Here is a 19,382-nt window from a genome sequence, read left to right as displayed (position 1 = left end):
GCCTAAAATCATACTAAGTTCACAGACACCCCAAAACACATCAAAGGATGCAGCCCTGCCCTCTAGAAAGACAAGATACAGCCCTACCCACCACAACACAGGCACCAGTGCTCTCGACCAGGAAGCCTACACAAGCCACCGAACCAACTTTACCAGCTGAGGGCAGACAACAAAAACAATGGGAACTATGAACCTACAGCCTGCGAAAAGGAGACATCAAACACAGTAAGCTAAGCAAAATGAGAAGACAGAGAAATATGCAACAGATGAAGGAGCAAGGTAAAAACCCACCAGACCCAACAAATGAAGAGGAAATAGGCAGTCTACCTGAAAAAGAATTCAGAGTAATGACAGTAAAGATGATCCAAGATCTTGGAAATAGAATGGAGAAAATACAAGAAATGTTTAACAAGGACCTAGAAGAACTCAAGAGCAAACAAACAATGATGAACAACACAATAAATGAAATTAAAAATTCTCTACAAGGAATCAATAGCAGAATAACTGAGGCAAAAGAACGGATAAGTGATCTGGAAGATAAAATAGTGTAAATAACTACTGCAGAGCAGAATAAAGAAAAAAGAATGAAAAGAATTGAGGACAGTCTCAGAGACCTTAGCAACAACATTAAACACACCAACATTCGAATTATAGGGGGTTCCAGAAGAAGAAGAGAAAAAGAAAGGGTCTGAGAAAATATTTGAAGAGATTATAGTAGAAAACTTACCTAACGTGGGAAAGGAAATAGTCAAGTCCAGGAAGGGCAGATAGTCCCATACAGGATAAATCGAAGGAGAAACATGCCAAGACACTTACTAATCAAACTATCAAAAATTAAATGCAAAGAACAGATATTAAAAGCAGCAAGGGAAAATCAACAAATAACATATAAGGGAATCCCCATAAGGTTAACAGCTGATCTTTCAGCAGAAACTCTGCAAGCCAGGAGGGAGTGGCAGGACATATTTAAAGTGATGAAAGGCAAACACCTACAACCACTATTACTCTACCCAGCAAGGATCTCATTCAGATTCGACACAGAAATTAAAACCTTTACAGACAAGTAAAAGTTAAGAGAATTCAGCAACACCAAACCAGCTTTACAACAAATGCTAAAGGAATGTCTCTAGCCAGGAAACACAAGAGAAGGAAAACACCTACGAAAACAAACCCAAAACAATTAAGAAAACAGTAATAGGAACATACATATCGATAATTACCTTAAATGTAAATGGATTAACGGCTCCACCCAAAAGACACAGACTGGCTGAAAGGATACAAAAACAAGACCCGTATATATGTAGTCTACAAGAGACCCACTTCAGACCTAGGGAAACATACAGACTGAAAGTGAGGGGATGGTAGAAGATATTACATGCAAATGGAAATCAAAAGAAAGCTGGAGTAGCAATACTCATATCAGACAAAATAGACTTTAAAATAAAGACTATTACAAGAGACAAAGAAGACATAATGATCAAGGGATCAATCAAAGAAGATATAACAATTGTAAATATTTGTGCACCCAGCACAGGAGCACCTCAATACATAAGGCAAATACTAACAGCCATAAAAGGGGAAATCGACAGTAACACAATCATAGTAGGAGTCTTCAACACCCCACTTTCACCAATGGACAGATCATCCAAAATGAAAATAAATAAGGAAACACAAGCTTTAAATGACACATAAGACCAGAGGGACTTAATTGATATTTATAGGGCATTCCATCCAAAAATAACAGAATACACTTTCTTCTCAAGTGCTCATGGAACATTCTCCAGGATAGATCATATCTTGGTTCACAAATCAAGCCTTGGTAAATTTAAGAAAACTGAAATCATATCAAGTATTTTTTCGACCAAAGTACTGTCAGACTAGATATCAATTACAGGAAAAAAAACTGTAAAAATACAAACACATGGAGGCTAAACAATACGCTACTAAATAACCAAGAGATCACTGAAGAAATCAAAGAGGAAGCCAAAAAATACGTAGAAATAAAGGACAATGAAAACACGATGATGCAAAACCCATGGGATGCAGGGAAAGCAATTCTAAGAGAGAAGTTTATAACAATACAATCCTACTTTAAGAAACAAGAAAATCTCAAATAAACAACCTAACCTTACACCTAAAGCAATTAGGGAAAGAAGAACAAAAATCCCCCAAAGTTAGCAGAAGGAAAGAAATCATAAAGATCAGATAAGAAATAAAAAGAAACGAAAGAAACAGTAGCAAAGATCAATAAAACTAAAAGGTGGTTCTTTGAGAAGATAAACAAAATTGATGGAGAACACTCAAATCAACAGAGTTAGAAATGAAAAAAGAGAAGTAACAACTGACACTGCAGAAACACAAAGGATCATGAGAGGTTACGACAAGCAACTATATGCCAATAAAATGGACAGCCTGAAAGAAGTGGACAAATACTTAGGAAAGCACAACCTTCTGAGACTGAACCAGGAAGAAACAGAAAATATAAACAGACCAGTCACAAGCACTGAAATTGAAACTGTTATTAAAAATCTTCCAACAAACAAAAGCCCAGGACCAGATGGCTTCACAGGCGAATTCTATCAAACATTTAGGGAAGAGCTAACACCTATGCTCAAACTCTTCCAAAATACAGCAGAGGGAAGAACACTCCCTGACACTCCCTACAGCGCCACCATCACCCTGATACCAAAACCAGAGAAAGATGTCACAAAAAATGAAAACTACAGACCAATATCACTGATGAACATAGATGCAAAAATGCTCAACAAAATAGTATCAAACAGAATCCAGCAGCACATTAAAATGATCATATACCATGATCAAGTGGGGTTTATCCCAGGACTGCAAGCATTCTTCTGTATACGCAAATCAATCAATGTGATACACCATATTAACAAACTGAAGGATAAAAACCATATCTCAATAGATGCAGAAAAAGTTTTCGACAAAATTCAAATTTATGATAAAAACTCTCCAGAAAGTAGGCATAGAGGGAACTTACCTCAACATAATTAAGGCCATATGTGATATTCCCACAGCCAACATCGTTTTCAATGGTGAAAAACTGAAACCATTTCCTCTAAAATCAGGAACAGGACAAGGATGCCCACTCTCACCACTGTTATTCAACATAGTTTTGGAAGTTTTAGGCACAGGAATCAGAGAAGAAAAAGGAATCCACATCGGAAAAGAAGAAATAAAGCTGTCAGTGTTTGAAGATGGCATGATACTATACATAGAGAATCCTGAAGATGCTACCAGAAAACTACTAGAGCTAATCAATGAATTTAGTAAAATAGCAGAATACAAAATTAATGCACAGAAATCTCTTGCATTCCTATACACTAATGATGAAAAATCTGACAGAGAAATTAAGGAAATGCTCCCATTTACCATTGCAACAAAAAGAATAAAATACCTAGGAATAAACCTACCAAAGGAGACAAAAGACCTGTATGCAGAAAACTATAAGACACTGATGAAAGTAATTAAAGATGATACAAACAGATGGAGAGATATACCATGTTCTTGGATTGGAAGAATCAACATTGTGAAAATGAATCTACTACCAAAAGCAATCTACAGATTCAGTGCAATCTATCAAACTACCATTGGCATTTTTCACAGAACTAGAACAAAACTTCACAATTTGTATGGAAACACAAAAGACCCTGGATAGCCAAAGCAATCTTGAGAAAGAAAAACGGGCTGGAAGAATCAGTCTCCCTGACTTCAGACTATACTACAAAGCTACAGTAATCAAGACTGTATGGTAGTGGCTCAAAAACAGAAATATAGATCAATCGAAAAGGTTAGAAAGCCCAGAGATAAACCCACACACATATGGTCACCTTATCTGTGATAAAGGAGGCAAGAATACACAATGGAGAAAAACAGTCTCTTCAATAAGTAGTGCTGGGGAAAGTGGACAGCTACATGGAAAAGAATGAAATTAGAACACTTTCTAACACTGTACACAAAAATAAACTCGAAATGGATTAAAGTACTAAATGTCAGGCCAGACACTATAAAACTCTTAGAGGGAAACATAGGCAGAACACTATGACATAAATCACAATAAAATCCTTTTTGACCCATCTCCTAGAAAAATGGAAATAAAAACAAAAACAAATGGGACGTAATGAAATTGAAAAGCTTTTGCACAGCAAAGGAAACCATAAACAAGACGAAAAGACAACCCTCAGCGTGGGAGAAAATATTTGCAAGCAAAGCAACTGACAAAAGATTAATCTCTAAAATATACAAGCAGCTCATGCAGCTCTATATCAAGAAAACAAACAACCCAATCCAAAAGTGGGCAGAAGATCTAAATAGACATTTCTCCAAAGAAGATATACAGATTGCCAACAAACACATGAAAGGATGGTCAGCATCACTAATCATTAGAGGAATGCAAATCAAAACTACAATGAGATATCATCTCACACCAGTCAGAATGGCCATCATCAAAAAATCTAGAAACAATAAATGCTGGAGAGGGTGTGGAGAAAAGGGAACACACTTGCACTGCTGGTGGGAATGTGAATTGATACAGCCACTATGGAGAACAGTATGGATGTCCTTAAAAAACTACAAATAGAACTACCATACGACCCAGCAATCCCACTACTGGGCATATACCCTGAAAAAACCATAATTCAGAAAGAGTCATGTACCAAAATATTCATTGCAGCTCTATTTACAATAGCCAGGAGATGGAAGCAACCTAAGTGTCCATCATTGGATGAATGGATAAAGATGATGTGGCACATATATACAATGGAATATTATTCAGCCATAAAAAGAAACGAAATTGAGTTATTTGTAGTGAGGTGGATGGACCTAGAGACTGTCATACAGAGTGAAGTAAGTCAGAAAGAGAAAGACAAATACCGTATGCTAACACATATATATGGAATCTAAGAAAAAATAAATCTCCTGAAGTACCTAGGGGTAAGAAGGGAATAAAGACACAGACCTACTAGAGAATGGACTTGAGGATATGGCGAGGGGGAAGGGTAAGCTGTGACAAAGAGAGAGAGTGGCGTGGACATATATACAGTACCAAACGTAAAATAGATAGCTAGTGGGAAACAGCCGCATAGCACAGGGAGAGCAGCTCGGTGCTTTGTGACCACCTAGAGGGGTGGGATAGGGAGGGTGGGAGTGATGGAGACGCAAGAGGGAAGAGATATGGGAACATATGTGTATGTATAACTGATTCACTTTGTTATAAAGCAGAAACTAACACACCAATTGTAAAGCAATTATACTCCAATAAAGATGTAAAAAAATAAATTAAAAATAATTTGGACAATAAAGATGTTAAAAAAACAAATACAGGGCTTCCCTGGTGGCGCAGTGGTTGAGAGTCCGCCTGCCGATGCAGGGGACATGGGTTCGTGCCCTGGTCTGGGAAGATCCCACATGCCGCGGAGCGGCTGGGCCCGTGAGCCATGGCCGCTGAGCCTGTGCGTCCGGAGCCTGTGCTCCACAACGGGAGAGGCCACAGCAGTGAGAGGCCTGCGTACCGCAAAAAAAAAAAAAAAAACAAATACAGTAATTGGCTGGTCTGTACAAAATACAGGGTTTTCTATTTTGATTCTGAAAAAGCCCAATAAGGGCATTGTTTATATGAGCTTTTTTTCCCTAATAAACTGAAAGCCATTAAAAGTTTTGTATTATTAATAATGGGAAGGTAAAATGAGAGGTGATGCAGACACAATTGCCTTACTGTAGGAGTGAAGAACAAAGCTCCCAGCCCTGTGTTGTTTTCAAAGTTATGACCAAATAGCACATTGCAGCGTCAAGGGGAGATCTTCAGACAGGGGTTCACAGACCCATAGGCTACTGATGAGTATGAGGTCGTGGTGAGCGGTATGAGTGGATTTCAGGGAATCTATTTCTAGATCTCAACTTTCATATGTGTTCTTTCTTTATTACCTGTAGTCTCCTTTCGCACTGTACTCCTTTCCCTGATAGAGCTACCTCTGGACAAGAGAAAGGCCAATCTCCCACCCATCTCTAATCTTACTAGGGGACCCTTCAGACCCCGAGGTAGAAAAACTCCTGTGTTCCAAACAAAAGGATGATTGAAATAGTGTTGTTGGTGTTGATGAAAATTAATGGCTCTAATGACAGGATAACAAATACTTTTGCAATTCAGGTGGCGTCCAATCCTTTATTTTCCACAAATTGAGAGAGGACTTAATTGAGTTTTCAGTTGATCATTAAAAATAATTTTGATGACAGATCACCCTGGGATTGTTTTTGGCATATGTCCCAGAAGGAATTCAAACTATTGAGGAAAATTACTACAACAAATTTGAATTTCCAAGTAGTTAGTTGTGTGAAGAAGATTTCTCAGCTTTTAGATTAAAAAAGGGGGAGAGTCAGATAGGAATAAAACTAATGCTGAATTTTGTCTCATTTTATCAATATGTATGTACAGGTGCATAATTTAATTGGAAAAAGTGGCTCATTCATCTCATTAAGTGATGCATTTCTAACAACTAGTTTTTATTTTAATAATCATTTATAAAATTATAATGTTTATGGTTTTATCAGTTGTATATAACTAATAACTAATGTACATCAATTCAGATAAAAAAATGAGACTTACGGTTACAGGAAACTTAGATATTCACATTTGTATTTTTATATATGTAACTTTAAAAAGATCCTGTCACCACACAATATTTATATTTATATGTAAATTTTTAAAGTTTCTTGAGACCATAAGATATTTACGTATATATAAAATTTTCTGTAAATTATGCATATATATTGTTCATACTTAATTTGCAGAAATATATGATAGAATGACTGATAAAATTTTCAAACAAAAATATTTACATTAAGATAAATTTCTGTGGGAATGCTGGAATGGACATATAAATTCAAAGGGAATAAGGAACAATGAAAATTTTTGTTATACAAGAGCTTCTCAGCTTTTTTTTAATGAATAGTGGTAGATAGCAAATAGCTCTGGTATTTTGATTCAGTTGGATACATTTTAGAGAATCATGTTACACTTTAAGTTTCAAATGTCATTATATGATTCCTTGGAATTTGATTCTTTCAACTATTGAAATTTGAGATGAAAAACCTTAGGTGTCAACTTAAACATGTGCAAGGGGAAACATAGTTGTCATAGTTCTTTTAGCAGACATACAAGCGAAAACTTTTTGGAAAACGTTGATATAAAGCATCATCTAGTGAGAACCAGGTGCCAGTCATCCTGGAATATAATACGGAAGTGACAGAGCCTTAAAATCAGTAGATGTTACAAGTCTCTGGAGCCCTTTAGGGTCACATGAAGAAAGGTGCTGGGAGAAGCATCTTTTACTCTCCTAAGGAGGTGGTGAAAACTTCTAATTAAAATAGTAATAATAATTATTATTATTATTGCTGTTATTTAAGACCTGCCTTTATTCCCTAAAATCATGCTTTCTTTCATATATATGGATGTGTGTGTATGTGTGTGATTGTTTGGTGTGATGGTACAGAGAAGGTTTTGGGGTCCTTTTAGCAAAAGTAAAAATCAGTGTGTTTGTGATTGTGTGTAACGCGGCACCCACATACCTCTCTGTGATGGAATGTCCACAGCTGACCCTTTAGCAGTGAGTTGGAAGAGCTTCTCAGTCATTAAGGTCTTTGGGGGAGAACAGATCAAGGTAGGAAAGGCGGAGTGCGATTCAAGGATCATGGCGGTCTTTTCCAGATGATGCTTGCATCTGTGAACAGTTTCTGTTTTTAGATGATAGGGGCCATCTCAGATTGTGTACTAATGTCTGATGGGATCCCACAGTCTCTCCCAGCCAGCTGAAAGGTTGAAGGGCTTCAGCTGGTCAAGACTGGGAGTCTGCAGATGGCATGGTCCTGGCCTTGGTCCAAACCATACCTGGCAGGCCAGAGGTGAAGAACCAGGAGGGAATTGGTGTAGAGGAGGGGAGGTGGGGAAAGCCTGCATTAGGAGGGCCAGAGCTGTCCTCTCTGAGGTGTCCTGTGGGTCACCTGTTGGGTTTGCTCCTGGAGGCCCAGTCCTCCTGTTGTCAGGTTGTACAGATACCCTGCTTGCTCTCTTGACTAATTTTGGTCACCGTATTGTTGGATGTAACGCTGCTCAGGTAACTTTCTTGCGGGCCATTTTCCACTTGGAATTGCCAGTGGAAAGTGTCTTGCTGTGGGGTTGTGCTGGGCCAGCGCCTACCCTTGGGTGTTTCCAAGCCTTCCCTCAGCCGGTGTAGCTATGACTCCGGTGTCTGGCAGGTCTTTGTAGTGTATTCAGAGTGTTCGGTAGCCTTTGGGAGCAGGTGATTTCTAAATATTGCCCAACTAATAACTATCTGGAAAGCCAGACTGGATCCCAGTGGAACCCTTTTGAACTAAGTGCTGCCTGCCTTTAAAAGAGCAGTGTAAGCTTCAAAGCCACTTCTGTTTGGCTCTGTTATTAATCTCTTTAGGAAGTGATTCCTTAGGGATCCGGGTTAAGAGGACCTGCTGCCTACAAGACAGCTGCCTCGCCACTAAGTCTTTAGAAAGAGACAATGGAAAATAATCTAGTACAACAAGGGCTATTGTCCAGAAGTGACATTTCCCTCCTTCCCTTAAGTTGAAACAGTTGTGTTGAAACATGGAAAAGTAATTATAAATTGGGGCATGGGGGGTGTCACCCCTTTTGCTGTTTCTTTCTTGCACAGTGCACAAGGGAGATCATGCTTTTTAGCGGTTTCCTCCCTGGTTTTTGAACAGAATCCCTGTAAAAATCTGACACTAAATTAATCAGGCAAATGTATAGAATGTCAGAGGGATTACATTGGATTCTGGGTAATCATTGGTTGGCCTTTGAGCTGCTGACATGCCAGATGTCTTTGTATCAGTGAAATGATAAATGTCCATGTGATCAGACTGGTTGTCATGAAAGGCTCACAGGAGGTGATTAAGCTTCTTGCTAGTTCCCAGATTTTGTTTGGATATGAGACTGTGTCGTCTGGGCTAAGGTCTACCCATGAGGGTCCTTCAGCACAGTAGGCTGTCATTTTGACCTGTGTATCCATATAGCCGAAAATAAGATTTAACACTTCATGGATGAAAATGTGGAACTATCAAAAAGTGTAAAGAAGAGAGATCAAAATTTATCTGTGATCCCACCACCAGAAATAACCTACTGTTATTTTTTAAGGTCTATTCTTTTATTCTTCTGTCTTTGTGTTTTTTATTTCTATATTTGATGTATTCTCTCTAGTAACAGTATTGTATAATATTCACCATTTGGTATTATGGTTCTTCCACTTAACGATAGATTGTAAGCTAATGAGTTTATCTCTATTGCAGAAGATAAACACTTGAAAATGTGAATTACTGTAATTTTAGTTAATTAGCGTAGCCTGGCTTTGGAGGGAGCAATCTGCCCTGATTTTTACCTCTGTTTCTAACACTGACAGTGAGGAACTAAAAGTCACTTGTTTTCTTCATACACTGGAAATGGCATTACGTGGCCTTTATTTGAGATCACGTGCTTCCAATGGTTTGCTGTCTAACAGAGGTAGAGAGAGGATAGATCTCGGAGATTTGGTCAAAACCCTCTACTTACAGGGACCTACTATAGGACCCAAAGAGAGAGGCTGGCACATAAAGTAAGCCCACAAAGAAGAGATACATTTTTCTTATTCTGGAAGTGCTTATATTGTTTATGTGGGCATTTCTTTTTTTTTTTTTTCGGTACGTGGGCCTCTCACTGCTACGGCCTCTCCTGTTGCGGGGCACAGGCTCCGGATGCGCAGGCTCAGCGGCCATGGCTCATGGGCCCAGCTGCTCCGCGGCATGTGGGATCCTCCCGGACCGGGGCACGAACCCGTGTCCCCTGCATCGGCAGGCGGACTCCCAACCACTGCACCACCAGGGAAGCCCCTTGTGGGCATTTCTTGTGGCCGAATGAATGTTAGCCTTCTAGGTGGGACATTTCCTTAACTTGCTTTGAAGAATACTGAGATGCACAGCACCAGAAACTTACTGGAATATTTGCTTTGAATTTCATTTGGGCAGTGGTATGGGATGAATTGTGTCCCCCCAAAATTTATATGCCGCAGCCCTCATTCCCAGTACCTCAGAATATGTATCAATAACTGTCTTTGGAGACAGAGCCTTGAAAGAGATGATTAAGTTAAATGAGGTCTTAGAGTGGGCCCTAATCTGATCTGACTGGTGTCCTTATAAGGAGAGGAAATTGGGATGCAGAGACTCCAGTGGTGTGCGTGCACAGGACAGCCATGTGAAGACACAGTAAGAATGTGGCCGTCTGCAAGCCAAGGATAGAGACCTCAGAGGAAACCAACCCTACCAACTGCCTTGACCTTGGACTTCCAGCCTTCAGAACTGTGAGAAAATAAATTTCTGTTGTTTAAGCCGTAGAGTCTGTGGGTTTTTTTTTTTTTTTTTTTTTGTGGCAGCCCAAGCAAACTAATAAGGCAGGTAGAAGAATCGTTTGAAATATTTGGTAATATATTTTCCAAATATAATAATATGGGAACATTTCTATGTGGATGTGAACAAATCACCTTAGGAGCCAGGGATCAGGGAGAGGTGCACCTGGATGATGCAGGTTTTTGGTAAAGATCTACCTCTTGGATCCTGTGGTCTGTTCATTGTGTTCCATGGCATTATCATGCTTTATAACTTACATCTTTTTAACATTATGTTATTTTCCATGATCAAACGTTATATTAAAGATAAAGAAAAAAACATTGAATATAAAAAAAGAAAAAAACATTTATATGGATTATATTTAGTGAAATAGAATATGACGTGGTCAGACTACTTTCTCATTGCTATCATTTACATAGTTTTTCTTTTCAATAGCTAGTCTGTTCTCTCAAGCGAGTCATAATGGTATTCATTAGTTATTTCTTTATGGGGAATAGATTAGTTACTTTTCCATTAAAGGAGAAAATTAATATCAGAAGTGAGCCATTCAGCCTTGCCAATGTGATATGAAAGTGCAGAAGCTTATGCTGTTTACACGTGATCCTAAAATATCTGCTGTGAAGGAGGGTCAGGACTGTTTGTGAAAGTTTCTCTAACATTTAGAATTGCAACTATTTCCCATAACCTGTAGAGTAAGGTGTCGGGGTGTGGGTATTTAGTGAAAGGGGGTCCAATCCACGTTCATGTCAGTTTAGCCTTTTTTTGGTACTGTGACTCTAGAGATTTCGCACATTGATAAATCACATTTGAAATTCACGGCAGTGGTTTCAAGGTAGAATTGACTGGAGCATTGTGCTGGAAAAACACCCCTTTTGGCACATATGGTACTGCTTCTGAGTATTCTATCCTCTGAGGCAGTAGCTGACAACATTTCTGCGTATCTCAATATCTATATAATTATTCATAGGGAGCTTTGGGCTTTAACATTTCTTAGATTACTAACATTTCTTAGATTAAAGCGTTTTATCAGGCTTCGTGGATACCTAAGTTTCTCCCTTTAGCACCCTAATTTAAAAATATGCCTTAAGAAAATTTTTGTAAAACATGTTAATTATCCTTTCCCTCTTAGCTATTCTGAATGTAGCTTGACCTTTCGTGTCATTAATCAAGATCATCATTATTTATGAAAGCATCTCTTATTCTGCAATCTAGTGATGTCTTTGGAGGTATTGAGATCGGTAGAGTTTGCTCCTACAATAAATAACCCTAAATATATATGATTTTTGAATGTTTTCCTTGCCCTTTTACTTTTTTCCTTTCCCATTTTGTTATCAGATTATCACTTGGAATTTTCTTTGCCGCTTTTTGTAGCCGCTTCCCTCCTTGTAGTTTGCTGCTTCTGCTTTGCTTATGGGGATGGAGATTGTAATAATTGAACTTACAGTGGTTGTGTATAAATCAGTGACCTGAGAGGCCTAAGAAACTCTGCTTCAGGAAGAAGTGCTAATGGCCTCTGTGGTAGCTAGTTGAGTCGCTCACCTGTTCAGATTAATATAACTTCTACTGGGTGCCTATTATAGGTGATCCCTACCCAGTGCTGGTGCTGGTCAGCTCCCCGAGTTGGAGTTGGTGAAGCACAGAGGTGATCTGTCTCCCTGCTCTCTTATCAGCTATGACCATTGATGCAGTTGAAAAATAAAAGTTTCTGCTTCTCTCAGTCTTGATTTGTACTTTGGAGTAGAGGCCAAAAGTCTCATCCAAGGCTATAAGGGAAAGGCCTGAAATGCATAATTTAGACTTATCTGCCTAATTCCACATCCCTTAGCTATTGGCATATTTTTCAAAAATTTCTTCCTGGAATAAACCACAGAATAGTTTATAATCTTCCTCCATAGAAAGTGCTTCCTTTAAAAGATCAAATATTTGGGCTGTAAAATTCTCATTTTAATCCTTCTAAGACTTAAATGAGCTTGTTCTAAGAGGCATCTTAATTTTGGTTTATAAAATTTCATCTTTCAAACTGTGTTACTGACGTTTTACTTGGAAAACTATAGCTTTGGAGTGATAGTGATAACATAAATGTATGTGTGTGTACCTTCCTAAAAAGGACCACCCAGGGTACTGGGTTCTTTTCAGATCACCATGGTTAACTTGCAATTTTTCATGGACTTCTGACCCAAATGGGGGAAAACAGATGTACTTGATTTTCTTCTTCAGTGATTTACAAATATAGCTGTAAGTAGAATTAAAAATTATTCTTTTCATCAGCCATGGGCAGCACTTACCTTGCCTAATTCCTTGTATTGCTTAACCGTGTTTATAGAGAAACATCTTGTATACGTGCTGGCAGTTCGTCCAAAATTGACGAGTCTCTTTCTCTGGACACTTTGACTTATACAGCTCCAAACAGTATATCCAGACACCAGAATGGGTGTGATGGGCCTAAAATGTTGCATTTAAAACTTGATTAATACTTGGGTTTTTTTTTTTTACTAGGAAGTACCAGATAGGTTTTATTCCGAACTGAGAGGTTATCTTCAAATACTCATGAAGAGTAGTATTTTTCTGCCTGAGAATGTAATGTGTGATGGATTCAATGATTCAAAACTGTGGTATGGGGCTTCCCTGGTGGTGCAGTGGTTGAGAGTCTGCCTGCCGATGCAGGGAACACGGGTTCGTGCCCCGGTCTGGGAAGATCCCACATGCCGCGGAGCGGCTGGGCCCGTGAGCCATGGCTGCTGAGCCTGCGCGTCCGGAGCCTGTGCTCCACAACGGGAGAGGCCACAGCAGTGAGAGGCCCACGTACCGCAAAAAAAAAAAACCCCAAAACAAAAAAAAAAACTGTGGTATGGTTTTCAAATTTTAATTTAAGTGAACCATGATCATGACTGTATTATGCATCCTAGTCAATAGGTTTTAAAGTGTAGGACAGTTGTTATGTAGAGTCATGGAGAGTGAGGAGGGACTGATGAGGAATTTGCTGGCATAGGAGAAAGTCAAGATGTTTTAATTTTATAATGATGAAATGGAAAGGCTCGAACAAGTCGTAGTGATTATTTAGTCTAGTACAGCTGACCCTTGAACAATGCAGGAGTTAGGGGTGCCGACCCTCTGTGCAATCAGAAATCCAAGTATAATTTATAACTGGCCCTCCATATCCGCAATTCGGAATTTGCTGATTCATTCAATCAACTGCAGACCCTATGGTACTGCAGTATTTGAAAAATATCTGCATATGTGTGGACCAGTGAAGTTCAAAGCCCTGTTGTTCAAAGGTCAATTGTACCTCATTTTTTTTTTTTTTTTCCTGAAGAAACTATCAAGGCCCAGAGTGTGGTAATGGAATTTCTTAAGTTTGCTCAGGTATGTGTGAACCAGCGATCAAGGCAACAGTACAAAGTCCTAGAGTCACGTAAAAGGAACTATGAACTGTATAAAGGATGATCACTAAGAGTGAGGGATGGACAGAGGGACAGTTTTGATGATTGATATCTTAAAATAAATTCCTTGAATATAAATTACCCATCCCCACCAAGAATTTCTGTGCATCTTTGCTGTTCCTTCTTTTGCCATGAGCATTTTAAATCAAGGGGCTGATCTTCTAATGGCCATTATGACACTAGCAGATTCTATGTTCAGGTGTGTGTTTTCTTAGCCATGCCTTTTCTTGTCTTTCACAAGCATTTTTCTAAAATTTATTTATGTATTTATTTATGTATTTATTTATTTATGGCTGAGTTGGGTCTTCGTTGCTGCGCGCGGGCTTTCTCTAGTTGCGGCGAGCGGGGGCTACTCTTTGTTGTGGTGCACGGGCTTCTCACTGCGGTGCACAAGCATTTTCTTGTAAAGGAAGGACTGGCCACTGTACAGCTGTGCATTGGGGAGTCACTGGTGACCTTGGCCAAGACTGAAGTCAGGCCATCCAGCTACTGGCTAGAACCGTTGCCAGTTTAGCTACTTGACCACCTGCTTCTGATTTTTTGTTCCACTTGCAAATGGAGGTTGTTTGTTGTTCTTCGGGCATCAACATCAGTTTCCAAAAAATTCCTTGGAAGAACTTGGAAAGGGGAGCCAAAAGGTTGATCGTTGTTCCTGGCTTTGTTCCCTGAAGAATAACAACTCTTAATTGAGACCCCGGGACATTGGTCCAGCTATAGGCCATTTGACTGAATGAAATTTTGTCCACTAAGGAATTCTTTTGTAGCTGTGAACTATTGGAGATGTGTCTGATGGAAACCTTGAAAATTATAAACCATTTCACCTGTTTTTCTTCAACACCTGCCTCAATAAATATGCAGTAGGTTTCATTAAAGTAATGAGAATTTAAACAGTTATAATTATCAGAATTTATTCTTCCAAGCAACTATTGTGACCTAAGAGAAGTTACTTTAAATATTTAATCTGTTTTTCATTGCTACTGCCATTATTGAAAACAGAAGAATTTTTAAAAATTGAAGTATAGTTGCTGTACAATATTATATAAGTTATAGGTGTACAATATAGTCATTCACAATTTTTAAAGGTTATACTCCATTTATAGTTATTATAAAGTATTGGCTGTATTCCTGTATTGTACAATATATCGTTGTAGCTTATTTTATACTTAATAGTTTGTACTTCTTAATCTTGTATTGCCCCTCCCCACTTCCCTCTCCTCACAGGTAACCACTGGTTTGTTCTCTATATCTGTGAGTCTGCTTCCTTTTTGTTATATATATATATTCACTAGTTTGTCGTACTTTTTAGGTCCCACATATAAGTAATACCATACAGTATTTGTCTTTCTCTGTCTGACTTATTTCACTGAGCATAATGCCCTCCAAGTTCATCCATGTTGCTGCAAATGGAAAAATTTCATTCTTTCTTATGGCTAAGTAGTATTCCATTGTATATATCTGTACGTCTTCTTTATCCATTCATTCGTTGATGGACACTTGGGTTGCTTCCATATCTTGACAATTGTAAATAATGCTGCTATGAACATTGGGTGCATTATCTTTTCAAATTAGTGTTTTTGTGTTTTTCATCTATATACACAGGAGTGGAATTGCTGGGTCATATGGTAGTTCTATTTTTAGTTTTTTGAGGAACCTCCACACTGTTTTCCATAGTGGTTGCACCAATTTACATTCCCACCAACAGTGTAGGAGGGTTCCCTTTTCTCCATATCCTCTCCATTACATTACATTAATAATTACTCATTATTATGAGTAATCTCATACCAGAGTTTATCACCCAAAGAAAGCAATCCACTTTATAGACCATGTAGTGGACAATTATTGTGTGTATTCTTAGACTGAAGCCCAAGGTTATACTCTGCTTAATATTAATTAATTAATAGTCATATTGACTAATATGAAAATTAATTAGGCAGTTTATGCTGATGATAGTATTTAGAAAGATAAAGATTATTTTACGCCTTAGCAGATAGTTCTTTGTGCCATGAGGCTGTGATAACGTGTCTATCACAGTGGGTGATATTTTCCCAATGGTCTATAGTGGTGCTCAAGCAGATCCTGGTTTGTATTCTGGCTTTGCCGCTTACTAGGCGTTTGAGCCTTAGCTTCCTCTTCTGTATAAAGGAATAATAGTACCCACCTCAGGATGGGCATGAATGTTAAATGAAGTAAGACATGCAACGCATTTAACACATTGTGGGGCACGCTATGGAAAGGTTTTTTAAATTAATTGTAAATAATGAGCATGAGATAGGCTCTCAGGACAGTTGCAAGATTGGGTAGATTAGATGTCCATCTATTGAACTTTAGATAGAGCACATAGGCTTGGAGTATATATGTGTAAATTAAAGAATGCACACTTAGTATAGTTCCTGACAGAGTGAATAAGTAATCCAGATAGGTTAGAGCCAACAACTCTGATTGTTGTTATTTATTCAGTTTTTCGGAAGTCTAACAAATGCATACCATATTAATATGGCTATATATAGACTATAGAACAAGAATAAAAGTATGTATTTAAAGTACACTAAGTGTGCTACATCACCAATAAAGATGAGCAGCGTAATCTTAATATGATCAGATATAAACTCCTTCAAGGCAAGGTCTTTGTGTGTTTTGTTCACTGCTATCTGCTCAGAGACTAAAATGTGTCTGGCACATAATAGGTGCTCAAAAAGTTTGAATGAATGAATGAATGGGTGAATGAATGTATACTAAAGTCATTTCAGAATGTGTGCATGCCCAGCTTCATGCAGTCCTAACTGATCGTGAAATTTTCTGTGGCTTGGTGATTAACAGTATAAACTCTTCCCCCAAGACGATCTCATCTCATATCCACTTATTAACTGTGAACCTCGGGGCAATTATTTACTTCTGTATGCCTCAGTTTTCTCATCTGTATAATGGGAAAATAATTGTACCTACCTCATTGGTTTATAATGAGTATTAAATTAATGAATATTTGAAGAGAACTTAGAAAAGTATTTGCTTTGGGCTCCCCTGGTGGCGCAGTGATTGAGAGTCCGCCTGCTGATGCAGGGGACACGGGTTCGTGCCCCGGTCTGGGAAGATCCCACATGCCGCGGAGCGGCTGGGCCCGTGAACCATGGCCACTGAGCCTGCGCGTCCGGAGCCTGTGCTCCGCAACGGGAGAGGCCACAACAGTGAGAGGCCCGCATACGGCAAAAAAAAAAAAAAAAGAAAAAAAAGAAAAGTATTTGCCTTGCTTCTACTAAGTTCTGTGTAAATGTTTGTTAAATAAATTATTAAATAAATAATGAATAAGTAAATAAAAGGGACCTCTCTTTGGCTACCACTGATTATGTCCAGGTGGACACACAAGCCAGAGATAGCTGTCCATAAGCTGATTTTGGGTGATGTTGGCAGGATGTTGGTCTAGCTCAAAAAGAAGAGCTAAACCACATTCCTCTTCCAGGAAGTTACCCTTGGGAAGCTGAGAAATGAAGCCAATTAGCTGTGAGAAAGGTGATTCACTGTCCAGAAAAGGGTGGCCACTAGAGGCAACAAGGGCTGCCACCGGCCCGGGCAGTGGTGAGGGTGGTACGTGTTGTGCAGACAGAAGCAGATGGGGGGCAGAAAGTGGGGGGCTGGGCTCTGTTACAGTGGCTGCCTTTGGGTAGCCTGTACTTCCTGCCCCCCCCATCTTTTTGTTTGTTTGTTTATCGTTTAACTTGAGTGAAGCTCTGTTTCTTGTGTAAACAAAGGGCGGGGTGTGATTAGTCATTCACAGCAACTAGCTTGGCATGTCTTAATTTATTCCCCTTTAGTAAATGGTTTCTGGTCAGTAAATGGTCTGTTGTCGTGGGATATGGCAATAGAGGCAGCTACAAGGGAGGACAAATTCACATCTGGCTCCCACACACTCAGGCAGTGTTATGTTGCTTACAGTGTCATAAACACAGGAATCTGTTACAAAGCAGTACTGACCTATGTAATGAAGAGTCAGTTATCCCTGGATAATACAGTAGGGCTCGAGAGTATCATATGTTACGATGTAAGTGACTAGATCAGTAAGAAAAGGTTAATTTACGTTGACTATGGCTTTTTTTTTTTTAAACTAAGGTAGAGAAGCATGCAGTTTGTTTGGGGAAGTGTTCCTGTAACATCAGGTAACTTTAAATCAGATGATGTCTAGACATTGAATCACAATTCTTTTATTTTTTTTATTTATTTTTTTTTTTTGCGGTACACGGGCCTCTCACTGTCGTGGCCCCTCCCGCCGCGGAGCACAGGCTCCGGACGCGCAGGCCCAGCGGCCATGGCTCACGGGCCCAGCCGCTCCGCGGCACGCGGGATCCTCCCGGACCGGGGCACGAACCCGCGCCCGCTGCATCGGCAGGCGGACTCTCAACCACTGCGCCACCAGGGAGGCCCGAATCACAATTCTTTTAGTTGCAAGAGATAAAAACCCATCTTGAAAATGTTGATCGTGTAACTACTAGTTCAAACGCATGGCTGGCTTGGGGCAAAGCAGTACTCAGGAGGTTAAGTGGAATTTCTTAGGGTTCTGTTGTTTTTGCTCCAAATCTACAAGGTTGGGGCTTTTGGATAAAGAAGAAAACAAACTCTCTTCCTCTCAATGTCTGTACACAAAATTAAGTGAAAGGGCACAGACCTTGTTTGGGTCACATGCCTACTTCTAGATGTACCACGATATCCAGGGAGTGTTGGCTGTGATTGGTCCAGTTTGGGTCACATGCTACTTCTGAGGCCAGGTGACTGAGATGCCATGAGTGACAGCCAGCCTGGCCAGGCAGAGTGGAGGAGGGGAGGCACAGAAGGGAGGAGTGCTGGCAGGAGAGACACTTCCACTCCAGGCAAATGAATGGCAGAGTGTTTGTTATTCAGGAAACCACTCCTCCAGAGCTCTACTCTCTTGAGGCCAGATAAATAAGGTTTCACACTGTTTGGAGTTACTCCCTTTGGGAACATGCAAAATAAAAATTGTGATGCATTAAAAAAAATGACACTATCATTTTTAATCAAACTTTATTACATATAGTATAATGGAAAGTGAACCTTTTTTCACGAGCTTTTTAACCACTACATTGGAAATGATGTACCCTCTTTCCACCCTCCAAATCTTAAGAGAAAAGTTGAAACCAGTCTGGGTGGGTGTAGCAACTGTGACTTCAGTATACTGTACTCTTTAGTTAGCATGCTCAGGATGAAGGCTTTTGTCATCCTTTTCTTACCGTCACAGAGGAAAGTATTACTTTGGCGTAAAGATCCTCCAGTTTTGTTATGCCACATTAACCAAGATGTGTAAGTGTCGTAAGTGAACTATTGATATTGCTTAAGTGGTCCAGAGCGGCTGTTCCAGAGCTGAAGTTGTTACCTCCGGAGAGCTTAACCTACCTTCCTTCTATGAATAAAGCATCCCTTACATCACGTAAATTAGCCCAATCTCTCTAGACAGTCAGCATGGACTGCATTTTGTTTTAGCCTAAAAGGCTTTGCTGTGTGAAATTGGAATGC

General features: G+C 39.4%; 1 protein-coding gene across 1 annotated transcript in view; it reads left to right on the top strand.

The window, feature by feature from the left end:
* DOCK4 (dedicator of cytokinesis 4) overlaps positions 1-19,382 on the top strand; it is a 485,013-nt gene that overhangs the window by 30,536 nt on the left and 435,095 nt on the right. The gene's annotated exons all lie outside the window — the stretch shown is intronic.

This window comes from Stenella coeruleoalba, assembly GCF_951394435.1.
Source record: "Stenella coeruleoalba genome assembly, chromosome: 9".
Lineage (NCBI taxonomy): Eukaryota > Metazoa > Chordata > Mammalia > Artiodactyla > Delphinidae > Stenella > Stenella coeruleoalba.
Note: the sequence above shows the minus strand (reverse complement) of the source record. Positions and strands in the feature narration are given on the sequence as shown.